Source organism: Anser brachyrhynchus (genome assembly GCF_964034855.1).
Source record: "Anser brachyrhynchus genome assembly, chromosome: Z".
NCBI lineage: Eukaryota > Metazoa > Chordata > Aves > Anseriformes > Anatidae > Anser > Anser brachyrhynchus.
Genome location: NC_137697.1, coordinates 77,930,992 through 77,957,069, shown reverse-complemented (window position 1 = coordinate 77,957,069; position 26,078 = coordinate 77,930,992). Strand labels below are relative to the sequence as shown.

The window sequence follows — 26,078 nt, the reverse complement described above, 5'->3', positions numbered from 1 at the left end:
CCTGGGAAGTGGTTACAGGAACTATAGTGCTGGGGTGCTGTGCTAAAACCCCTGCAAATGTCAATAGATTCCAATCTCTTCCCACCTAAAGAAGCAGTTTGAAAACAAACAAATAAACAAAAAGAGTACTGAATAAAGTAAGAATTTAGTACATGTTGAAAAGCCTTGAAAATAGATTCTTTTAATAGCTTTAAATATTGTAAAACAAAAGCGGGTGAACAGGATATTTCCTTTTATTTCCTACATATGTTTTTCCCATTTTGTTGCTGTTAAGCAAAATGGAACTTTATATTCTGGCATGCCTCTGTAAACAAGATCCTTTCTATTCCTCTGTAGAGATGATTTCTCAAGGTCTGTGAATCAACTTCATGTTCAACTATGATACTTTCTGTAGTTTTGTTGATAAGGTCCACACTGCTGCCAAGTGGGCAGCATCTCACTGCAGTCCCCTTTGCCGTGCCACCATCACAGCTGCCTGGTAACTGGGGTTTGCAGATAGTAAGGGGGTGATGCAGAAGGTATCAGGAAAGGTATGTATATTATAAGGTATTTTTGCTGAGCTAGCTTTTAGCTACCTTATTTCATTCATTGCATTAGTATTCACAAACACTAGCAAAAGCAGCAGCCAATCTTTAGTTCTTATAACACAATATTCACTTCAGACTTCCATCTTTTTTGTATTTGTTATCTAAATTGATTTTTCTATGAGTCAGTGACCACAGGATAGACTATTCTCAATGAGGCCTTTCTGTGAAGTTCAGAAACAATGACTGAGCTATGTGGTCCTTACCTAAACATTTCTAATACCTGCCATGTGTTATTTTGTTTCATTCTGTGGCTTTCTAGTTTCCCATTTGGCACAGATCTTCTCTTTATTGCTTTTCTGCTTTTGGAATAACAAAATGAAGTACTATGCTAATGACGTGGTTTGTGTAATACATATCAATAGAAATGGAGGTTTACAAAGTTATTAGCTTTTTTTAACATTTTGATCTCAGATTATTTATTAGTTGGAATTAAGCATATGGTCTTATTGAGTGAGCAATTTTACATAATACTTAGGCCCTTAGGATTTTTATTTGTAAAAGTAGTGGTTCTTCAAATATTACTTATTGATCATTTTATTAATTTCTTTTTACACAGAACCACTGAAAAAACAGTTAATTGAACATTATGCATGGTCTCGTAAAGTCAAAGAAAATTTCAGTTACAGAGGGAACATACTGAAGGTATGTATATATGTAAATTGTACATTTATATCTTGTGAAATTGACTTGCTATAAACTACGAATGCTTAAAAAGCTTTAACTGTATAATGAGATGAGACCTATTCAAAGGAAAGTGCTTATGGGTTCTAATCAAGAATATATATGAATTTTTATTGATTGAAGAAAACATAAGAGGTGCTACATTTATATTTAAGTTTTTTAAAAGTTCTAGGCAAGCTCTGTTCATATCAGCAATTTTATAAATTCTTCTCTCTTTACGCCAGATATAAAAAATGACTAGATGTTCTGTAAGAATTATATAGGTATGAATTTCAGCTGCATGCTAGTGTAATTTTGGAAGAAATCTGAATAAAGTATCTCTTTCTTTGTAGTTAGGAATATATGGCTATTTTAGAAGTTGAGACCATTGTTTTTGAAAATATTATTTTTTAGCATTTCCTTAGGTGCACCAGTCCAAAATATTTATTTTATTTGGAGCAGAACACAGTCTGTTCCATAATATACAGAAAAACCTAATAACCTCTCTTGACCCTATGAAAAGGGTTAAGAAAGGTGACCCTGGTTATCTGAACCCAAGTTATCTGAATCTATTTCCTCTGTGAAATAAATCTATTTATCTTTGCTCTTTTTGAATGCATTGTCATTAATGCATATCGTCACAAAATTCTAACTTAAATAAGAATGTGTAATCATTCCAAGATGTCATTTTGGGAGCTATATTGTCTAGTAGTACAGATGAAGAATTGGATTATTGGTGGTACGAATAGTAGGCTATACAATGTTTCTGAGTCTTACCATGCCATTTGACTGGGAGCATGTGAGTTATGTCAGGTTATGCAGATACAAGGGGTGGTGAGGAATACATCAGACTTGATTCTTTTCATATTATCGACTTATCCCTGGAGCACACTGGTATGATAAAAAATGGAAGAAAACAAAAGACTCTAGTCTGCCTTGGTGTTAAAAATGAAATCATTCATTCAATGCCATTCTGTGACATATACTTTAAAAACAAGAGATTTTTGATTCTCTTGTTTGGAAAAAACTTAAAGTTTCTGAATAGTGTTCAGCTCCAAAGATTAGAATGAGTCAGGATATTGCAATGTCATTTATTACCAGCTCATCTAAGAAAAAAATGTTGTTTCAGTAAATTCTCTTTGCCTTTCCTATCCCTGAACTCTTTCTTTGTTACTCAGAATTCATACAATTAAATACTTTTGTCACTGGATGCTTTGTTTGTCCTTGTAACATCCACCACGCTTTTTTTTTTGGTGTTGCACGAGTGAAGAAAATCTTCAGCTGGGACCACCTGTTCTTGGCTGGCTCAGAACAAACATAATTTGTCTTGCAGATTAATGGAATAGAGTTGATACTCCAAGGTTCGCTGTTGAACTCATATAAAAATAGATTTGGTTACAATTTATACTTTGGAAGGATATTCTGGTAGAGTTGTCACTACACTCAGTTTTAGGCAGTCAAATTACAGAAAGTATAGATAGAACCATAATAATTTGATTGTTTTCAACTTGAACCTTCTATCCTTCTATGGCTTTTTTTAAATTTATTTACAAAAGTAGTAAAATGCTATAAAAGTTAAGAAGAAATTTGCTGGAATGTTAATGTGACCCTAGAAAAAATGTTACTCATTTTTAATTTAGTCTGTGTATTAACCCTCTTTTTCTCTCTAGAAACTTTTAAATATAATCTTCCATTAAGAAAAAAAAAATAAAAACAGCTTTTTAGTTTTTAGTCTGTTATTGTTCTGAAGGAAAAGATTTATTTCATGTGATAGGTAAGTAGTGCACATTGTTTACACTGTAGTTCCACTTCTCTGCTGGATACACAACTCATTTGAGTCATGTAATTATGTAAGAAATAACACAGTGCATGGTGTTCCCTTGTAAGATATTTATGAACACTTGCCCTCTTAATCATGAAACCAAAGGCTAAGTGCTTTCTGCACTAGAGAATTTCATGTAATGTCCTTACAGTATTTGTTTAAGATGATAGGAAGGAGGAACCCCTTTCTGCATCACAAAGGAGCCAGTTGTCTTTCCTTTTTGCATATTAATATATGGTCTAGTCTGGTTCCAAAGGAAGATTTATTTTCCACTGTGTGAATGCATTTTGTTATGATTCCCAACACAGTTGTCTCCATCAGGTTTTTAAATGAAATTATCGATACAACATCTTTACAGAAGAGATGGTAGAACCTATTAGGGTTCTCTGTTAATCATCTTGAATCATACCCACATGGCATTACCTCAGCATATACTGACTAACACTATAGAGGCAGTTGAACTTTGCCACAAAGTACAAGATATTTTTTTCATGAGCTACCAGGTTGAAGACTCTAAGTTGCGCTATGATCAGGAACTTCAGGCTATGGTGTAAGAGCATCACTTACAAAATCCTTGAGAAGATGGAAGCTCGTTTCATTATAACTACTTATTTATTTTCCTTTCTTCTCCAGTGGCAATGCAAAGGCATTATGGATAAATGTTCTTTAAAAATGCCACTTTCTTCTGCACTTTTGCTGCTTTTGTAGCATCACAGCTGTGACTTGCACTTTCTCTATAGAAATAAAGATGCAACAGCTGATAACTTTAATTTATCAAGTGAGACAGAACTCATTAGAAGATATGATAGAAAGGATGCTCTGGGAAGATAAAGGTTTCCTCTGATCAAGCAGTTGAGAAAAAAATCAGTTCTATATGGCTTCTAAATGACATAAGAATTTCCTTTCTTTAAAAATAAAAATGAAAATCTGGCTTCCTTGTTAGTTATAGAACTGCAAGTCAGTAAGGCATAAGGTTTATTTTTGTACGATAATTTTGATTACGATTAACTAGGTCAATATACCAGTCAATATTTGTACATTAATATACTGTTCTACAGATGTCTTTCTTACCTCTTACTGCCAGTGTGCGATAGTGCATACATCCTAAATGATAAATAATTTTGTCCTTTAGTGCAGAAAGGTAGCTAATAATCAGTTATGAGTTCTGGTGTGAATTCAAAGTGGCAGTTAACCAGAAGTAAAGACGTATTCAAGACTAAACACTTCATTTAAAAAGACTAATTTATTTTTTTTCCTCCTTTAAGATGCTTTGATAGCAATCTTGTGATGTTTTCTGTGATAAAAGATAATGCAGGTCCAATCTGATACAGACCTAACATGGTAGAATCACTCTCCTGCTGAGTAACAAAATTGTGCTTTTGCTAGCCGTCCTAAAGGAGAAAAATGCAATAAGCTTTTAAAACTCTTATTCTTCACTGGGAAGGAAAGCAAAATAAGAAGGCAAAGAGGAAGATGTCCTACCATGAACATGAGTGATCACAGACACCCAGTTGTCAGCTCAAACTACTAATGCTAAAACTCTCCTGTGTTAGTAGAAAGCATAACTGCCTTGCTGTGAAACTTGAGACACCATCTAGGCATATACCTCTGCATTTCTTAAACTGATTTTATGAATTTGTCAAAGATGGTCTTTTACTGCCTTGGTATATTCCAATTAGTTACCAACTAATGTTTTTAAAGCACCTTTGTTAGTCTTAAATTAGGCTTGCATATGAGAAAAGCAATTTGAGGTATTAAAACAAATATCTAACATGAGGCTTTTGATGGGAAGCATCTTGGTTATTGTGTTTTTTTGTTTTTTTATAGCTGATAACACTTCAAAACCTGATTGCAACTTTAAATGAGTCAAAATACTAAGAAGCAATAGACTTCCACATGATTAGGGAGACTGCTGTGTCTATGTGAAGAAAATATATTAAAATGTATTATGCTTTGATTAATCCACATAAACTTCAAGTACAATCCTAATTATACAATACTGTGCCTCATCTGAAAAATCAATTACTTTTAAACTGATATATGTGAAGCAGTGAGTAATGTTATCAACCTCTACTTTGAAGACAAGCCAACAGAGAGGAAAATGATTACAGATCACATCCTTTTGCAGAAGCTTATTTGCCTTGAACATATTTCCTGTTGTCAAATGCTAACCTTTCTTAGACTGTCACTGATGTAGTTGAATATAAAGTTGTCTTCCTCGAAAGTCTGGTTTATATTACATTCTAACAGCAACCATTTGGTCAATTATAGAAAAGTAAAATGATCTTGAAAGAGATCCTATGAGATCTACTGAATTAAAATATTTTGTATAATTTTTTTTAAATGCAGTTTATTGTTAGCTTATGACATGCAATTGTCACCTTTTGCATGCAGTTTTTTCTTTTATTTGAAAGTGCTGGCTTCTTTAAACACAATTACAGTTGTTGGTTTGCTAATCCTGTGAGTCAATCTACGCTAAACAAGAAGCTTATATGAAACCCTTGGCAGCTTCAGTGAAAATTAAAAAGCATGCTTTACTGTAGAGATTGTCAAGAGTGGAAATAATATTTGTCCAGTCGGACAGCTTGCTTTTGTAGTCGCTAAATGAAAGTTGAGATTCTGTCTCTTCCTTGAAAGCTTCTATGTCAAGAAGGTAATTTGGACTGTTTGTGGTTTGACAGGGATTATTAAAATCAGATGAAGTGAAGGGAAGGAAGTGTGCGAAAGCAAAATTGACAGTGACACTCTCTATTATTTGCAGCTTGGATCATGATGACTATGTTGATACGATAGATTCTAAATGTTAGGTTCACTGTTGGGATATGTTAAGCAGCAAATACAGTTAAATGCAGTTATAGATGATTTTTCTGACTTAACACAAAGCCATTCAGCACTTGTTTTCTTTGGGGAATTTTGGAGTGGGGAGGGGTGGGGGATGCGTAGGGCACGTTGCGGAAAAAGAGACTAGAGGGGCAAATGGAAAGAAAAAGGGGGTGGTACCAGAGAGAATTTAATTTTTTCCTTTGTGATTTGATTTAGGCAACAACACACTATCCTTCCTTTGAGTTCATACAGTTTGCTGATATACTTGAGAGGGAATAAAACTGAGGACTAAGAATTGATAGAACACGTCATAAGATTTATTTTCTGGTCCCTGGAATTTTGGTAGGAATTTTCTTAGCATTTGTAGTTTTGCATAAAGCAAGCTCAAGTCTTAAAGACTGCTGTTTCATATCAATTTTTCATGACTTGCATCATGCATGTTATGTTTTTAAATAGTGATCTTTTCTGCCACTTCGAGATAAATAATTTAAAAACTTAAATTATTGCAATATTCATATAGCTGAATTTTTAATTGCTGAAGATACATTAGCTGCACCCTGTATGCATCTTTTAGTGTCTAGTGAATATACGATGTATTATTTAATTTTAATCCTTTGTTTTATCTCTAGGTTATATAGGTAAACTTTCAATTTTTGAGCAGGCAAGTCAGTGCAAAAATAAAACATCTGATTACTCAAGTTTCAAGGTTGCTCTCATTTCTATGTGGTTTACTTTCTGTTTTCCAGTGTGAGAACTTTGTGAAAAATTCAGTTTGGGGCCAGTATTCAGTGTAGAGTCTTACCGATTTAATAGGAAATTAGAGAACTGAAAGGAAAACAGGTGACACATAAAAGCCTTTACTGTTATTTAGCACAGCCATAGCTTCATATCTTTCAAACAACTTTGTGGCTAAAAATGCAATGTTTGAACAGTTAAACCATGCCAGTGTAACAAGGCCTGTCTCTCATCTTCACCTATCTTCACAGTGTAGTGAAGCATATTAGCATTCGGAGTGATTCATCTCCCAGAACAAAAGGGGTTAGAGAGCAGAGTGACTGAGGGAAAGGAGGTTACAGAGATTTGTTTGCAGACTTTCAAAATAAAGACTGCCATGAGATCAGAGGGTGCTGTGGAACACTAAGTGGGGACACTGGTAAAGGAGGTGCTCCTATAAAGGAGCACACAGAACTTGTAACTGAGAGAAGAGTGAAAAACCCTGGTGTAGGCTAGAGGAGAGAATGTGAGTCACAAACAACCGCCCTGACACCCACCCTGAAAGATTGAAAATGCGTGCATTGGGCAATCTTGGAGGTAGGTAGAAGGTACAGCAGTGAGCAACTCCCGTGCAAGACACGAAATGTGTGGTTCTGCAGTTGCAGAAGCCTCTACTTGAACTATCAAAAAGTTAGGTTAGCATTACAGTTTTGTTTTTTGATGGGCATACTACCTACCCGCCTTAGATACACCCTCATTTCTGACTGATGCTAGGCATAGTGAAAGACAGTCCTTCAGCTGAAGATCTCAAAACCTGAACAGGACAAAAGAAAGGGAGAGGAGGAAAAGACTGTTCCTGTTTTAATCGAATCTAAAGAATAGGAATACATAATTAACCCAACTCCTGTGCTATATATGAAGTATGTAGCTGATCTAGGAATTGAACTATGCTCACTAAAGGATAATACTTGCAACTGAATGTTTGTGTGCATATATTCATGATTTAGGGAACTGGAGATTTCTGTGTTGGTAGTATAGAAGGCCAATGAATCAGGCAAGTTTCACGCTTTACTATTATGACATTGATAAACAATACATGTAGTTCTTAATTGTTATCAATCATTATCACACAAGATTAAAACAGTCCTTAAAAGGTTTATCCTAAATTGACTGTGAGTTTACAATATCACAGAGCTGATACAGCATAGCTACCATTGATGGCTTAAACAAATTACAGAATACCTAATTAGAAGAACAATCAAAATCCAGGCTCCAGGTTTTGTAGAAGTACTACTCTATTTTAGTTAGAACCGGGGGGAAAGCTGCCCTTCCTAAATGTGCAGCTTTAGCATGTTACTCAGCCAAATGCTCATAGTTTGGAATGTGTCATGATTCTGTTGGACTCCATCTCTGTCTCCTGTTCTCTAGTATTCCTCAGAGGCGCAGTTAATTGGATCAAGCGACATTTTCTAATGTCTGTCTGTGGAATTATTTTGACGGCCCATGAGTGAGGAAAAACAAACTCAAAACTTAGCATTTCAGTAATTACGGTGCTTCAGCTACAAAAGGTGAGATACTTGTTCAGAGATTGAGAACATATTAGACAAGAGCAGATGCTGCTGGCATAAAGTGCCTTAATTTGTTTGCTTGGTTCCAGAGTGAATTTCAGATCCATCACAGAATCCCAGAATGGTTTGGGTTGGAAGGGACCTTACAGTGCACCCAGTTCCAACCCTTGCCATGGGGGGACACCTCCCACCAGACCAGGTTGGACAAGGCCCCCTGCAGCCTGGCCTTGAACACCTCCAGGGATGGGGCAGCCACAGCTTCTCTGGGCTGCCTGTTCCAGTGCCTCACTACCCTCAGAGCAGAGAAGTTCTTCCTAATATCTAATCCAAATCTCCCCTCTCCCAGTTTAAAGCTCTTACCCCTCGTCCTATCCCTAAAACCCCTGACAAAGAGTCCCTCCCCAGCTTTCCCATAGCCCCCTTTAGGTACTGGAAAGCCTCTATAAGGTCTTCCTGGAGCCTTCTCTTCTCCAGGCTGAACAACCCCAGTTTCCTCAGCCTCTACTCAATAGAATCAGAACGTTTTGAGTTGGAAGGAACCTTTAAAGATCGTCTGCGAGATTCCTTGTTGCTTGTTCATGTTAGTCTATAATAGCTGTACTGAGTTTTAATGTAAACAACACAAATGCACCTCACAATTTATGCAATGTGTTATTTTTACTTCAAATGTAATACATGTGTTTATGTATTGGCATAATTTAACATTTCATTTCCTACTGAAGTGCGTAGTTCATTTGTCAGCTGAGACACCTTTCCATGTATAATCCATTTCTAGTGCAGGACTTTCAGTTGTGGGAAAGGAGTCTTTAATTTTTTAAAAAAGGAAATCACAAGGTAGTGCTAGTATTTGTGAAATAAAGGTCAGCAAAGACTTTGGTGAGCCTCTACACTGGCCATGCTGAGCAGAATCTAGCACACAGAGTGATTAGAAACAATTTTTCTTGATTTCTAAGGGCTACTCTTGGTTTCTGTCAGCATTTTGCATGATGGAGTGATTTGATACTCTGTGGTGGCTTTTGTTTCCAGAAACACCAGCACTAGAAACCAATGCTTTATTACTATTTCATATGACATATCATATATTTGAGTGAAGTAATTTGTTCAACTCCTGCCTCCTTGTAATACCTGCTGTTAAAAGCTTGCTGAAATAGAACTGGACAAAAAGTAACATAAGCAGATAATTTTTTTTGAAAGTGAAGGCATTATATAAAATAAGCATTTTCGGTACTTTTAAAACTTGTTGGTAGGCTATCAAAAATAAAATAAATTTCCACATTTCGTAATTCGAGTAAATGAAATTGAGCAACAATTATGTGACAAACATCAGCATTTTGTGGGTTTCTCTCCTAAATATCATCGTACCATCATAATTATTTTTATACCAGGGAGGATCTGCCACTTATTTGTGTAGCAGGGACTTCCATTTGTGTCATAAGGATGGTGAGAAAAGACGGGAGACCTACAGATTGCTTTGAACTGAGATTTGAAACACAGAGAAACTCTAAAAATGAATTATCTGAAAAATATGATTCCTGTGTTGACTCATTAAGTTATATTCATCTGCAGTTCAAGGAACTGCTTGTAAATCAGTATAAATAACATCCAGATTATCTAATTGCATCTTATTGACACATTATGTCAGACAGAATGGCATATATTTTATGGTACCTGTTCCGTTAACCAGTATAAAAATATAAGCCTAGTGACTAATCTTAACATTTGGAAGGGATCATGAGTAGAAGCCTGAAACTAGGGGTGGTGTAAGTTAAATCTGAGAAATAAATCTTTAAAAGTACTGTCAAAATAAACAGCATACTTTTAAAGTAAGACAACAATGAATATCTTGTATTAAGAAATACTGTTGATTCAAATGAGAGTAGAGTTTATTGTCAGTGAATGGACTTAACTTCCAGAGAGGAGAAGTCCTTTGGCCTTTAACACAGACAAATCCTGAGTTTCCTTGTTTTCCTTGCTTACACCAATAGTGCAGGTTCTCATGACATTTAATGGCTTGTTTTGGGAAGGAGTTGAATATTTTCTCTACAAATACTTCCTGTTTGAGAAATCTATTATTTCATCTTGATTGCAGTTACAAAGTGAACTTTATGTAAGCTTAACAAAAAGAATAGTACAATCTGTGCTTAATTCATATTTGGAGCTGGGAGGTTAAATAAACAAGGAGCTTGGGTTTCTAAATAAGGTAGGCATTAGTAGTTTGTTAAGAGCTGTCTTTTCTACTTCTGTGTATCTTTAGCTAAACTTTTCCATCCTTGTTCATGTCCTTGAGAGTATTCAGTTTTAGAAAGAGACTTAACCACCGTATTTTCCAAAACTGAATAAGCCTACTGAGTAAGTGGGTTTTAAAAGCTTTTGAACTGGTCTGTGGTCCAGGAAAGCATGAAATGGAATGTGGAATCACAACTGTCTTCGTTCTTTAAATAGTGGATTCTGTTATATCTGACTGAATAAAAGAATACATGATTTTTTTTTGAAAAATCTTGAGATGCAGAAGTGATCTCTGGGTCATACAGCAGCTATTCCAAATTACGAATGCTAGCTTGATGTTTGGGAGGTAACAAATAGCCTTTTCGAACCACTTACCAACATCTTTTTTGACCACCTCCTCTTTTGTAGGTACTATCTAATATAGAATAGTTGTATTCCTTCTGCATTTGTTGTGCTATTTAGCAAAGTCTGGTGACTTACTTTTACTGTATATGTGTTCTCAAACAGAAGTAAACTTTTCTCTTCAGAAATGTGAATCAAAATAAGAAAGAAGTTTGCTCACTTAAGCTTGGAAATACTTTTTTTTTTTTTTTTAATTACACAACAAAGTCTGTAAAAAAGCACAGTAGTTTCTTGAACAGAATTTACTGGTTTGTTAAAAACTCCCCCAACACAGTATTTGCTTCTAGTCAGCTGTTTGATCTGATTAGAACACAAACATAACACGGGTATCTTTATGAAATCATCCAAAAAAGCTATCTGTGCTGCAAAATTTGTTTTCAGATCTTTAAACACTTCAAGAAATGCTTTGTAGTGTGTACTTGTAAGAAAGTGTTTGTGAACTATTTGTTTGCTTTGTTTAATAACCTTTATAAAAACTATGTAAAAGTTCATTTGCTTTATTCTTATATCTTCCCTAGTATAGTACACCTGTTTCACAATGAATGCACTTTGAGCATTCAGAAGTCCAGCACAGAAACATCTGACAGCAATTTCTTATGATGATAATTCCCATACTTGTTATCTTTCATGCCGTGGCAACCATAGATTGTTGTCGTACTTATCTGTATTTGGCTAATGCACAAGTCTAAGCAATAGTGTTTTGTGGTACATAAGAATAAAATGCTATGCATGAAAACTGAGCTTTTGGGGATTGGCCTGCCTGTGTAGCTTGCTATATTGAGTGGAGTTGCAGCTGGATGTGAGGAACACAGCCAGTGACAAACATGGTATAATTTAAAAGACTCCATAACCCTTGGGAATGCCAGCATCTAGTATATATGGATAGCTCTGTTAGTATGGCAACATCTCCAGTGCAGACACATTCTGCAGAGGAGCGGGGGGATCAAGTCCGCTCGAGGCAGCTGAGGGAGCCGCCAGGCCCTGGCAGCCCTAGCGATGGAGGCTGACAAGGCGTGCACAGAGCCAGCAGCGGCAGCGGCGTGCCGTTTACATCAGGCGTCGCCACCATTTTGCAGCCACTCGCTGAGGCAGCCACCCCCTGACGGTAAAAAATCAGGCCCTAGGAGCGCTGCCACCCAGGAGCACCGCGACCAGGACACGCTTGCAGTTAGCGCAGGCAGGTTGCGCAGGGAGGATCCTCTCCTCCCTTTCCCACCTCCCTTTCTCTTCCTTTCCTCTCCTTTGGGAACTCTGCCTCTTATAATTTACCGTGGTGGGCACTTGAGGCAGCGGCCTGGCTGAGGCAGCAACCCAAACGGAGGGGACATGGGCTCTCTGGGCTCACGTGGGCACCCAGGTGGAACCCCTGAGGGGTGAAGTTGCAGTCCGGACTGGTGACTGTGGGGAGCTCCAGAATCTGGAGGCACCCCAGGGCCCTGAGGGAAGAGAGGGCTGTCATAGGTGCAGGTGTGCCCTGCTCAAGGAACTGCTTGAGCAGATGGCTGGGCTGCAGTGAGAAATCAGCAGCCTGAGGGGCTCCTGAGAGTCTCTGAGGGAGACAGATATGTGTGAACCTGCCCCTACTGAAGCCCACCAGCCCCTTCCTAAGTCCCTGCAAAGGGTAGTAGCAGATCCAGCTGCTTACCTGCAGGACAGAGAGCTTGACAGCCCGTGAGAGGAAAGGGGCTGGACCCTCGTCTCTGCTCGAAGCAGAAGGAGGTGTCTGCCCCAACACTCATGGTGCCACCAACCCCCATGGTCTCCCTGGGTAATAGATTTGAGGCTGTTGGGCAGGAAAGGGGTGAGGGTCTGGTGAGTAGTCGGAACCCAGGCCTTGAGAAGCACATCGAGGTTGAGGGCAGTAGCGAGCATAGGGAGCGGGGCTGGCTGGGGCACTGCATCCAAACCACTGCCACAAAAAGAGGGTGTAGAGTCTTAGTAACTGGGGACTCCTTGCTGGGAGGCACCAAGGCTCCCACTTGCCATCCAGATAACCTCTCCAGAGAGGTGTGCTGTCTTCTTGGAGCATGTGTCAGAGACGTTGGGAAGGCTCTGCAGCAGCTCATTAAACTGGAAGACTACTATCCTCTTATCGTCATTCAGGCTGGGTGCCAGGATGCTGTGATGAGGAAAGTGAGTAATATTAAAAAGGGCTTTGCATCCCTGGGAAGGATGTTGAAGGGATTTTGGGTGCAGGTAGTATTCTCCTCTGTCTTCCTGATGGGTAACCGGGACCCAGAAAGAAAGAGGAGAACCGCGCAAGTAAATGACTGGCTAAGGGGGTGGTGTCTAGACCAAGGCTTTGGGTATTTTGATCTTGGGCAGGCCTTTGAGAAGCTGGGTATGTGGGCTTCTGATGGACTCCGACTCAGCAAGTGGGGCACAAGCGTGTTGGGGAGCAAGCTCTCTGGACTGATTACCAGGGCTTTAAACTAGGTTCAACGCGGGAAGGGAGGGGAATTAGATGTGAAAGAGAATGGCTGGGGGATGTTTTCGCTGCTGTCACTGTTGAAGATAGGGAAAAACCTCTGAGTTGTCCCATAGGATCTTCCGAGGGCTCCTCAGAGAAGGTGATGTTGCCGATTCCTCCGTCCGGAATCTTCTTGCGTCCCTCTAGGGGTAACTGCTCCTGCTGCTTCCCTAAAGTGCCTGTATACCAATGTGCATAGCATGGGAAATAAACAGGATGAGCTGGAGATTTGTGTACGGTCACAGGGCCACGATCTCAATGCGATCACAGAGATGTGGTGGGACAACTCGCATGACTGGAAGGCTGTCATGGAGAGCTATGTCCTCTTTAGGAAAGACAGGCTGGGGAAGCGAGAGGGAGGAGTTGTCCTTTATGTGAGAGAGCAATTAGAGCGTACCCACCTCCACCTGGGGGAGGGTGAAGGACAAGTGGAGAGCTTGTGGGTGAGAATTAAGGGGTGGGCTGGTATGGGGGACACTGTTTTGGGGGTGTACTACAGCTCACCTGATCAGGAGGAGGAAGTCGATGAGGCCTTCTACAGGCAGCTGGAAGTAGCCTTGCAATCCCGGATGCTGGTTCTCATGGGGGAGTTTAGTCATCCAGATATCTGTTGGGTAACGAACTCAGCCAGGCACGCACAGTCCAAACAGTTCCTACAATGCATTGCAAATAATTTTCTGAGGCAGGTGGTGGAAGAGCCGATGAGGCAGGGGGTGCTTCTGGACCTTGTTCTTACCAACTGGGATGGAGTTGTTAGGGATGCGAAGGATGGGTGCAGCTTGGGATGCAGCAATCATGACGTGGTGGAGTTCAAGATGGAACTTGGTAGAAGAAGTAAGGCAAAAAGTAGGATTGCTACCCTGAACTTTCGGAGAGCCAACTTTGACCTCTTCGGGACCTACTTGCAGGTATCTCGTGGTCTAGTTTGCTGGAAGGTATGGGTGCTTTTGAGAGCTGGGCAACATTTAAACAGCACTTTTTCTAAGCTCAGGATTGGTGCATCCCTAAGAGTAGGAAGTCGGGGAAGGGGGGCAGGAGACCTGCGTGGATGAGCAAGAACCTCATCGACAAGATCAAAAGGAAAAAGAATGTCTACAAAATGTAGAAAAAGGGCCTGTCCCCTTGGGAGGAGTATAGGAGTGTTGTCAAGGCTTGCAGGGATGAGATGAGGAAGGCTAAAGCCCGCCTGGAGATGAAACTGGCAAAGGAGATAAAGGATAATAAGAAGGGTTTCTTTAAGTATGTAAGCAGTCAAAGGAAGGCTAGGGATAATAATGTCGGTCCCCTGCTGGACGAGGGGGGTGTCATAGTAACGGGGGATGCTGAGAAGGGGGACATACCGACTGCCTTCTTTGCTTCGGTCTTTGCTTCAGAGACTCCTCCCCAGGACTCCTGGACTGTGAAGGGAGGAGAGAGAGTCTGGGAAACGGAGGGCTCCCCTCTGGTTGAGGAGGGAGTGGTTCGAGAGCATCTGAGTGGGATCAACGCACACAAATCCATGGGTCCTGATGGGATGCATCCACATCTGCTGAGAGAGCTGGCAGAGGTGATCGCTGAACCACTCTCTTATCATCTTTGACAAGTCTTGGAGAACAGGAGAGGTGCCTGAAGACTGGAGGATAGCCAGTGTCAATCGGGTCTTCAAAAAGGGCAAGAAGGAGGATCTGGGAAACTACAGGCCAGGCAGTATCACTTCTGTCCCTGGAAAGGTGTTGGAACAGCTTGTTCTGGATGCCATCTCCAAGCAATAGGAAGACAAGAAGGTTATGAGGGGTAGTCAGCATGGATTCACCAAGGGGAAATCATGCTCGACCAACCTCATTGCCTTCTATGATCGCATCGCCAGCTGGGTAGATGGGGGAAGAACAATGGATGTCATCTACCTTGACTTCAGCAAGTCTTTTGATACTGTCTCCCACGACATCCTGCTAACCAAGCTGTGAAAGTGAAGGATAGATGAGTGGACATTAAGGTGGGTTGAGAACTGGCTGACTGGCCGAGCTCACAGGGTGGTGATCGGCGGTGCAGAGTCCAGCTGGAGACCCGTGACTAGCGGTGTTCCCCAGGGGCTGGTGCTGGGTCCAGTCTTGTTCAACATCTTCATCGACGACCTTGATGAGGGAATAGTGTCCGCCCTCAGCAAGTACGCCAGTGACACAAAGCTGGGAGGAGTGGCTGACATGCCAGAAGGCTGTGCTGCCATTCAGCGAGACCTGGACAGGCTGGAGGGCTGTGCATTAAGAAACCAAATGAGGTTTAACAAGAGAAAATGTAGAGTCCTGCTCCTGGGAAGGAACAACCGCACGTATCAGTACAGGCTGGGGATGACCTGCTGGAGAGGAGCTCTGCGGAGAAGGACCTGGGGGTCCTGGTGGACGACAGGTTGACCATGAGCCAGCAGTGTGCCCTCGTGGCCAAAAAGGCCCATGGGATCCTGGCGTGCATTAAAAGGAGCATGGCCAGCAGGTCAAGGGAGGTGATCCTCCCCCTCTACTCTGCCCTGGTGAGGCCTCACCTGGAGTACTGTGTCCAGTTCTGGGCTCCCCGGTACAACAGACAGGGATCTCCTGGAGAGAGTCCAGCGGAGGGCCACAAAGATGGTACGGGGCCTGGAGCATCTTCCCTGTGAAGAAAGGCTGAGGGACCTGGGTCTGTTCAGCCTGGAGAAAAGAAGACTGAGGGGGGATCTTATTTATGTTTATAATATGGCCAACCTCTTTTCAGTGGTTTGTGGGGACAGGACAAGGGGCAATGGCCACAAGATGGAGCCCAGGAAGTTCCGCACCAACACGCGAAAGAACTTCTTCCCGGTGAGGGTGGCGGTGCACTGGGACAGGCTGCCCAGGGAGGTTGTGGAGTCTCCTTGGAAAACGTATTTTGAAAAATACGTCTAAGCTGAGGGATAATAATTAATAACCATCTTTTGAAGTCAAACCTAAAAAAATACTGTCTGTTTTGGTAACAAACTATTCATGAGCTAAACTAACAAATAGTGCAATCTAACTCTTCTGTTATTCTTAAGAACTTATCTGCATGCCAAGTCATTTGGCAAGCTTTAGAAATGTAGCATGATTGTTTCATTTTCAGCACATGGAAAATGAGTAGCAACTTTTGTCATAGAACTACAAGTTTTGATTCTGATAATTTATCCAAGCTTGTGTGGGATTTTCTGTAAGGAAGAATATGTTGTCCTTAATGAGATGACCCTTTCTATTTTTTTTGTATTATTTATTGCTTGTCATCTAGCATCAGTGATGACTAAGGTAGTTGTTCTTGACTCAACACCATTTTTATTAAGCAAACCAGCTTTAATTTTTGATCATCTGCTGAAAGTGGCAGAATTCTTGTGGGAGAGACTTGGGGGGGGCAATACTTTGCAAACAGCATTATTAAAGGCATTATCTCTTCCCTCTCATCCTATATGTATTCATATTTAGGCCGTTGTGCACCTGGCAGTGTTTCATTTCTTCTCAGTTATCTGAAGCAGTGAAACTGTTCTCAAGCACGTCATAGCCATGAGAGTTTCATGTTTTATGCAGTTTTGGTACTTTGTTTTCTCATTATTTTCAAGAAGAATCTGCACATATCTTCATATAGTTTTCTTGACTTTTGTTGTTGTTATTTTTTCCTTTCTCTCCATCTGTTTCTGAATAACTTCTCATGGAACATGCAATCTGCAAAGTAACTTCTGAGACCTTGATCAGAAACACAGATGGAGAAGAAGGTGACATAATTTTTTCCTGGGCAACCATCTCAAGGTGGCCCTGCCTGAGCAGGGAAATTGGACCAGATGACATCCACAGGTCCTTTCCAACCTCAACCATTCTGTGATTCTATGATTCAGTGGAGGACCACCTTTCTGACTAGTATATAGTGTGACATACACTTAGGTTCTTATTCTGAGTGAGGTTTCAAAACTACCTGACAAAGATGAACCTCTGGATTTAATAATACTCTGTGTCCTGAAATCCTGCCTTGGGATTTTGCTCTGGCATGGTCCACATCCCTTCTGTCACCTGACCATTCTGAATCCACTAGCCGACATTTTCCAGAGGGGTTTGATGGCAGGAAATATCTTTCATGATTGTTTCAAAGCACTGTCTTGACTGTGCTGAGGTCTCCTCAGCTCCACTGGTCATCCATATTGCTTTGGATTGCAGTTTGTTAACACAGAACTTACAGCTCAGGTTACTCATGCATCCAAATAAGTCAAAGGACTGCAGATGGCCTCTCATTGTTTCCCTTGGCACTGAAAAGAGAGTGGTCAGTCAAGCTCTTCTGGATGTGGCAGAGTTTAGATAGACATCAGTGCTGAAAACCAGTTCTAACATACTTTGTGTAAATGGTGCCAGAGTGGCTCAGAATCTCCATCAGGTTGCATTTTCTGCTTCTGTTGGGGTATTTTCTGTTTAAAACTCCAGAAGTGATTCATCTGCCAAAAAAAAAAAAAAAGGTGTCCTATGCCCAATTCAGTTGTCCCAGGACAATGCATTTATTCTCCTTCAGTTGGACAGCAGCGAGCCTTTTAGACCTGTGTCCTCATTTTATTTGGTGAGGTAGTTTCCAGGTGCTTTATCTAGATGTCCCTGCAGTCCCTGGCTAGTAGATGCTTTTACCGTAAGTATAAGCCACAGGGTCTTCATTTCTTACTCACACCTGCATCCAGTTACTTTTTGCAAAAAGTGTCTGGAGACTTTCTTACTTCCCCTGCTTCCTAAAATCTCCACCTAGCACAAATCAAAACCACTGTTATCTACGCTGAAGGTGTTAGCTGCAGTCACTGAATGCTAGAATCGGGATCCCACTGTGCGTCATATTATGCTCCTTCTAGGAGGACTGATGCTTTTCATACATCTTTGTGAAGTAGCTACCTCATCCTTTTCTTGGCATTTAAGGACATAGGGTCATCACTTTCCACGTGTTCCAGCATCACAGTACAACTGCATCTTTACTGAGGAATGCTTAATACTGTAATGTTTTGCCTCTTATATTTGGTTACAAATTCTGAGTAAGTTCAGCAGAGTCATTTACAGTGATTTTCTTTTGTATTTGTTTAATTATGTTCCTGAAACTTAGAGGTACTTAATTTTCTCTGAGGCTTTTCTACACCTTTGCAAAACTTGTCTGAGATTGGTGAGAGGGTGAGCCTGGGACAATACTGAGAGAGACAGATACACAAACATAATGGTTGCATAAGCTCAGTTTTCTTTGGAAACTAGACTGAAAAGCAGGAACACAAAAAAGGCTGAAGAAGAAGGATAGGATGAGAAAGCAATTAATGTATTAAATAGAAAAGAGTTTAGTACATTAAAAAAAAAAGGAGCAGGAAATAGCCTTTTTTCCCCTGCATTCCACATATATGTGTGTTAAGAAAGAAAAAGCTATGGACAGTGAGGAGGAAGACGTTACAGGTCAGATATCATTGTTGTCATTTATGCTACAGTGAAAAGCCTTTTTCTGAAAGAAAAGTGAAACAGATGTCTTTATGATTATTTAGTCTGGCTTTGTCCACTGTCCTCTTACAGTTTGTACATAACAAAATATTGTCAGCCGAAAGTACTTTGTCTGTGTCTCTCCTGGGCTTCACTGTGAATTTGGTGACTTACTTGAAGTAAGAGCAGCATAGGTTTCTTATGAATTCAAAGATGGGAATTGCATCTTTAAGACAAATCTGATTTAATTTATTGGCTGCTCTGAAGGTTTGGATGACAAAGTGACTAAGAAGCTTGGTGTTTCCATTGCATAATCCTAAATATTGAGCATGGGGAAAGCAAATAGATGCATTTCATTCAAAAATGACTTTATCTTGTAAGCTTGAAGATATTCTAGATCATGTGTGTTGCAGTATACATACTCCAGTGTGTAAAAGATAAAAGAAAGTAGAGTGTCATTACTTTATTTATCTATTTATTTATTTTTAAGGGAAAGAGAAGCTTAATGGCTTTATGAAGCTGAAAATCATAGATGAATAGGAACCAGTTGTGAATTCATTACCCTTACTTGTATATTCAGCATTAAGCAGCACGGCATGAAACCTTTGCATGTCATGTCAACGAAAATTAATTCAAAGTTTTGATTTAAGAAATGAAAGAAGGACAAAAAAAAGAAACAACAAGGACATTTAATGGACACCTCATGTCCTGTTGTCAGTAAAACCTTTTGTATGATTATGTGTAGAATTTATTAAGAAGCTTTGATAATAGTTTTTGGGAAAAAAATGATCCATGATATCCCTACTACTAAGGAAGCCCCTAAGATCATCTCTATAAACTTGGACCCACCTAAGAGACATCTCTGTGGAGTGTTCCTGTATTTCATTTTTATAAAATTGGCATTTTTCAAACTCTTTTAAACTTTTAAATTGAGAAGTAATGGAAGAAAATAGAATGTCCAGGAGTGAAGGGACTGAAATGCAGCCTACCTTTCAAAAGCTGTGGTCACAGACTTTTTTTGTAGTCCTTTTTAAATATAATAGTTTCATTGGAAGGCTATTCCCTGTTAACATTCTAACAACTCTGTATCTGATCTACCGAACTGTAAGACCTCAAAGGTGTTGAAATTTCTTTCCTTTAAATACCATTGTCCTCAAAGAGTATTGCGCCAGGATGAAGGATTTTCCAATAAACAAGAGGAGAAAAGATTTCTGGGATAAGTTTAGAAATATCTAGTATGTATTTGCAAGGTTTTTATTTGAAAATGGTATATGTTAGGTTCTTTACCAGTGTGTTAAAAGGTTAGTTCTGTAGGTACATTTCTTTTAAAACATTAATGACAAGCAAGATTGAAAGGCTATAGCAGGTTTATTTGAGAGTATAGTTCTGAGGGATTTGGGGGTTTATGAAGTATTACCTCTTCTTTCTTTCTTTGTACATGACAGAAAGTGAGAAAGCTCACATATTGTCCCTAAATAGCATCTCCTATTGCCATAGGTGAAAAGACAATTCTGCAATAGATGCACCATTAGTCTCACATATAGGAGATTTCTTACCTTTTTGTCCTTCAGGAAAAACAAACAAAAAAACTGCAATGCCACTCAGTGTTTCTGGGTAAACTATTCGTATCAGATATTTTCTCATGCTATCATGCAAAATTTAGTCGGTACTTATGATCCTGAGCAACAGGTGTGGAAAATAAATGAAATACCATGTACTGTTTTGAAATTATTCTAATTGTTGTGTGTTTTCTTGGCAAATACCATTAATTAAAAAAAAAAAAAAGGATGATAAGAAAACATACATAGAAGGTATTTGTACCTAGATTTCTAAGAATCCCTTGTCTATGCATTAGTGATTACTTTAGTCTACTGATCAGTAATTATTTTCGTAATTGAAAATAATTTTTGAAACACTCATCATTCATAAAGCATATGCATTTGACAATGAGATTGATGCAGCTTTAATCACAGTGGCAGGAGGATTTTGTGCTGCATTTCAGTGCATATGGCAATAGCAGAAAAGCGGACTATTGAATTTTTTGGGAAAGGCCTTAAACCATTTCTGAAGAACAAAACATTACACCAAGTTTATTCTTTTTTTTTTAAATTTATTACATATATTAGAACTACAGTCATGAAAGTGAATTACATGAGGAGAGGCATCCTGCAGCCTTCTTTATCTTTGCTAATGGATAGCTTGTTGATAGACGTTGAATCTTCAATATTGTACACGGTGGGACTCCAGCTATGGGGTACCCAGCTGGGAGATGCTATAAGACCGTTCCACTGAAGAGCTACTCAGAAGACGGCCGTTTCTTCTTTTCTGAAGGTTATGAAATCATGTTATGCTTTATCACTTTTTTCTGACGTAACTCCTCAGGAGTTTCTTTGCAACTCCAGATGGCATGTTCCTCTTTTGAATCCACTGCTTTTGGCCATTGGTGTTTGATTAAGTGTACGTAAATGAGGATTATCTCTATGTCTTTGAGCATCTCTTACCAGTCCTGAGCAGAAGGAAATCTAAGAAAGCAGTGCTGATTCCTTTCCTTTGTATTCTCAGCAACTCACTGTGAGAATCCCAAAGAATGCAGGTGAGGTGGTAAGGAGAACTCATAGATCTTCGTTTTAAATTCTTGCACATACAGAATTCTAGAAAACAGCACAAAGCTTCATAGGTTGAAGAACCCACAAATAACAGCATACCACATTTGTCAGAAATGCACATTAACTGATTCTTAGAATAGGAAGATTTCCACAAGAGCTACATATCTAGTCTGTTTTCAAGGCTTTAGGCGGTAATGATCATTTTATGGCTGGTGTAACTGCATTAGATTGGAGAACTGCAATCTAATATTACTGCTTTAGATACAAGCCAAAGTGAGGACTGTGTTTCTTCAGTTCCACTTAGTGGAATATATCTTATTCCCACTTTGGGGGAATTTTCTGTCTTTTATAAGGGCAGAGTTGTAGGAAGAACGTGCCCGATATAGTTGCAAATTTAATTATAGATACTGAGAATATTTCTTTGAAAAATGCAAGGGAAAATGTGTTATACGTATGGTGAGTAATAACTAAAGAATATAAAATTAACATTTAAATATAAAATGTCTTCAGGGGGAACATTATAAAATGTTTTTACTAAAACTTGTGTCAAAGTTATTCGTGGCATTCCAAATATTATTTAAATACTACCCTCATGAAGACTATTTTTGGTATGCATTCAATATATATATATATATATATTTCTTTTTTTCTGGAACTAGATGGTATTATTTCTGTAAAAGCTGTGTATGTTTCAGGAAAGCCTGGGAAATGGGTGAATATGATGGGCAATTGGAAAATTTAAATTGGGATCTTCTGTACCTGACCGTTAGCAGAACCAAAAAAGGGTTGTGTTATTTTATAGAAGGAAATTTTAATTTCTTTACTTTCTTTTAGCAGTCTTTATTTTAGACAGTGATACAATTTTTGAAAGGATTTTTCCCATGGAAGGTTGGGTAAAAAGCTTTTACTGTATCAGAGGAGAGCTCTAGAAATTACGATTTTTGAATGTATTTCTTGTGTAAACCCTATGTGGTTTCCAAAAAACTTTAAATATTCAGAGATGCAGAGTCTGGAACAGTAGGAATTTCACAATGAATATTATCTCAAGCCACTGCCATCCCTATCTCTGCCTGCTGTGTGATTGCAGATGACATCTTATGTGTAGTAAAGCATCTGGGAACAGTTGTGCAACTAAATACAGATAAGGGAAATCATTGTTAAGATGGTGCTTTGGAATATAAGCTCAGCGATGAAAAATCTTGTCAATTCTCTCATCCCCTCTAGTTTCACAGAGATGTTAGAGCAATAAAAAGATATCACCTGTAAGATAAGAAGCAGTATCAAAAAAAAAAAAAGAAAAGATTTGGCTAGCTCTGTGTGTATACAGTGCCACACTTTGAAATGTCTGCGTTTACAAATCACTGGTCCATTGACATCCTCTTTTTAAATTAATGTTAACAGTAATAATTATTTTATTTTCCTGGATATGTGTGGGATGAGATCACTAGGTGTAAAATCACGTAACATGAAAGTAAGCTTTCAAATATTTAGATTGTCTGTAACAGTCCAGAAAGTTTGATTACCATGGTACTTAGGTTGCATTTAGACAAAGAATTTTGTGCTGAAGTGCAGGGTATTATATTTTGAAAAAAATGTTGCTAAATGGGTATGGGTATTGTGTAGTAGTTTCTAAATATTTTATATGTGTAAATTATTTAAATTCAAAATATAACTAGTTATTTAAAAGGTATCATGAAAAATACTAAGGGTAGTATTTAAATTATTTGGAAAAAAAGTGTCTTATACAGGAGCTAAAATAATAGATGGACATTAACTGAATGAAATTCATGACAGGTCTTGATTTCTTGTTTAACTCTTGACTGACTTTTTAAAGACCAAATGGCAGAATTGTAGAATAATTAGATTCAGCTTACACAAATCTTGGTTTAAAAATCACTGATTTTAATAAAGCAATAGCAGCCTACCAATTTGTTCTTGTTGTTGTTTTTGTTGTTGTTGTTTTTTGTTTGTTTGCTTTTTCTTTTTCCACTGAAGGGGTTTGTCTATACATGTGTGCTGGTTGCGGTAAATAACCGAAGTTATGATACAATCAAAATATTTTTTCCATAGTAAACCACAAAGGTAAATTGTCATAACCAAATTGAAGACTTTTTTTTCTTATCCTTCCACTATTAAACACAAACTTGGTATTTAATTCTCTATCTTTGTCAAACTACTTATGTTAAAATTATTTGAAATTCATTTAATTAGTATTGTTAATTTTCAGTCTGCTTAAATAAATGTGTTAAATATTGTGTCATGTTCTGGCCTTACCAGCATAGCAATACAGGGAATTAAGACCTTTTATCAAAGTATGCATCATATACTTGGTGTGACAGCCCATAAATAGTTGGTTCCATTACATATCTGCCAATGCTTAAGTAGTAGATTGTGCTAAGGTTGACGTTATTTCGTACACACTAGTGTGTGTAGAGAAGCCTACCTCTGGATTTTATTGAAACCTTAATGGTTAGTTTTGTCTTCTTTCTGAAGACCCACTGTTCAATTGGCTCAGCTGGATGCTCAAAGGCAGTGGGCCAGTCTCTCTTCGGATCTCTGTTTTGTGAAATGGTGTACTTCCTAAAACTTCTTAGTTTAAGTAGAGGTTGCATAAATGTATTCAAGGTTTCTTGTGAAAACACAAAAAAGGTTTAAAGTTTACTTGGAGGACCAACAGTGTGACCAAACACCATGTCTGCCTTTACACTTAGTGCTTCAGTTCTGCTCTGATTTTCTTCAATACATAGGTACTATTTTTATTTTTTTCTCAAAAGGGCCTAAAGGACCCAGCTAATCAATTTTCCATTACACTAGGCAGTTGATTCAGAGGAAATTCCAGGCCAACTGAACTTTAAATTTGGATTTAGATTTTTTTACCCTGCAGGTCATGTGTAACTATAACAAAAAATTTGCCTGACCCCCTTGATGGTTGATTCTGTCCAGTGATAGCTGAAACCCACTGAAGTCAAAACAAGAATCTTAACTGCCTGAAGTGCTGTAGAGAAATTAAGGAGTAACTGTACGGAGTATTTGTCAATAAATAGCTCTGTCAACGCTTACAAAGTTGCTAGAAATGTTGGAATGGATTTCCATGCTGTTAAAGTGACTTACTTAATAATGTTTTAACCAGTGTAATGAAATACTAATGATTTATATTTAAAAAGAATAGGATTTATTCTGGGACTGGGAGATCTATAGCTGCATATCTATTTTACAGTATGTTAGACTCCGAATCTATAGTTAGATATTGTGATTTAGGCAGGTATACAGATATACTGTATGTGTATATACATTTAGTGAAAATGCCTGTACAAAAATCTACCTAAGTTTTAGGTTCACGTGCTTTTGACAAACTATTTGTCTGAGAACAAATGTTTATTACAGTAAATATAATCATTACAAACTACAAATTAATCCCAGAAATTCCTTCAAATTTCCATGTATATCTGTAATGGAAGGTTTTTCACAACAATAATGTTTATTGAATTGTTCTATCAGAATGAGAAAATACCTGATTTGAACTAATTATCATTTTATTTAGGACTTCTGTGAAAAGGTTGCTTCCTTTTCATTGACACTGAAATAAAAAACTCACACAAAGCAATGAAAAGTGCTCCTGAAGTGGTTAAAAAAAAAAAGTGGCAAACACTGTATGAATTGGGAAAAAAAAAAAGTATCTATCTGTTGCATCAACCTGAATCTTCCATAATGTTTTTTCAAATACCCTGTTCCTGATAAAAATCAACTTTTAATGTTAGGATTGTTAGAGGTGCCGTATTGTTACAGTGAAGTTAAATCATGTTGATACTAAAAATAAAAATATTTAAATATTAAATTTAAAATTAGAGGTGGGTTAAAATAAAAGACCTGAAAGCTATTTCTTGTTGAGCTACACTGTACATAGGTTACCTTTCCTGAGTAGCTACCAAATGAGAGTGACAGTTACATCATTTAAATGGCGATTGGTGGCCCTCTAATATATTTTGAAAAGAACTGTAGCTCTTACAGGTGAGCTACACGTGAATCCAGTTCTGTAAGATTGATTGCCTCGAAACACATAATATTTCCCTGTATTAGTTACTACAAAACCTATAGAATGATCCTATTTATGCAGCATAAGAGCTATTGTTAAGTTAATTACATTTGCAGAAGCAGTGCATTATTAAATCTAAAATACTTTGAAAGAATTAGGAATATGAAAGACAATTTTTCCCCCCCGTAATATTACAAATAATAAAAATGTGAAGACGCAGGTTCTTCTCTTAACAAAAATCACTTTTCCACCATCTCAGGAGAGCTTCGCCATACTGGCTGTCAGGGAGCAGCCACGACTCCCCTAGGAGAGGGGGACAGAAGGGGATAACCCCAGCGGTGGAGCAGGTGGTGGTCTGCTTCAGCTGTGCCCACCGGGGCACCCAAGGAACAGTGGAGTCCCTGCTCAGTCTGAATCAGTTTATGTCTCGAGGTACTTACGCGTTCCTTCTGCAACGTTTTTACTTTGCTTTTTTCTTCTTCTTGTGATAGTCTTGTATTACTGAAACATTTAGATTTTTATATGAAGGAGTTGCTGATGACCATGTAAAACAGTATTTGGAAACTGGTTAATCAAATGGTTCTTTTTTCCCCGTAAACCAAGACTGAGAAAAATAATTACCTTGTTTTGACAAGTGAACTGGGAAAGTATGACTTAGAAGCCTTACAGAAATGCATACGTGAAAACTAGGCTGTCGTGTTTACAAGGTGATTTTTTTCATATGATGAATTTTTT

General features: G+C 38.6%; 1 protein-coding gene across 24 annotated transcripts in view; it reads left to right on the top strand.

Moving 5' to 3' along the window:
• The window catches only part of KIAA0825, a 256,762-nt gene that overhangs the window by 8,843 nt on the left and 221,841 nt on the right, over positions 1-26,078 (top strand). For 19 of the 24 annotated variants that reach the window (XM_080572674.1, XM_080572661.1, XM_080572660.1 and 16 more), the window contains one exon: positions 1,144-1,229. The gene's annotated coding sequence lies outside the window, so the exon portion shown is untranslated. Of the gene's footprint in view, positions 1-24; positions 138-1,143; positions 1,230-25,602; positions 25,776-26,078 lie in introns of those variants that run through there. The other 5 variants (XM_080572679.1, XM_080572683.1, XM_080572658.1 and 2 more) reach the window with 2 other exon arrangements.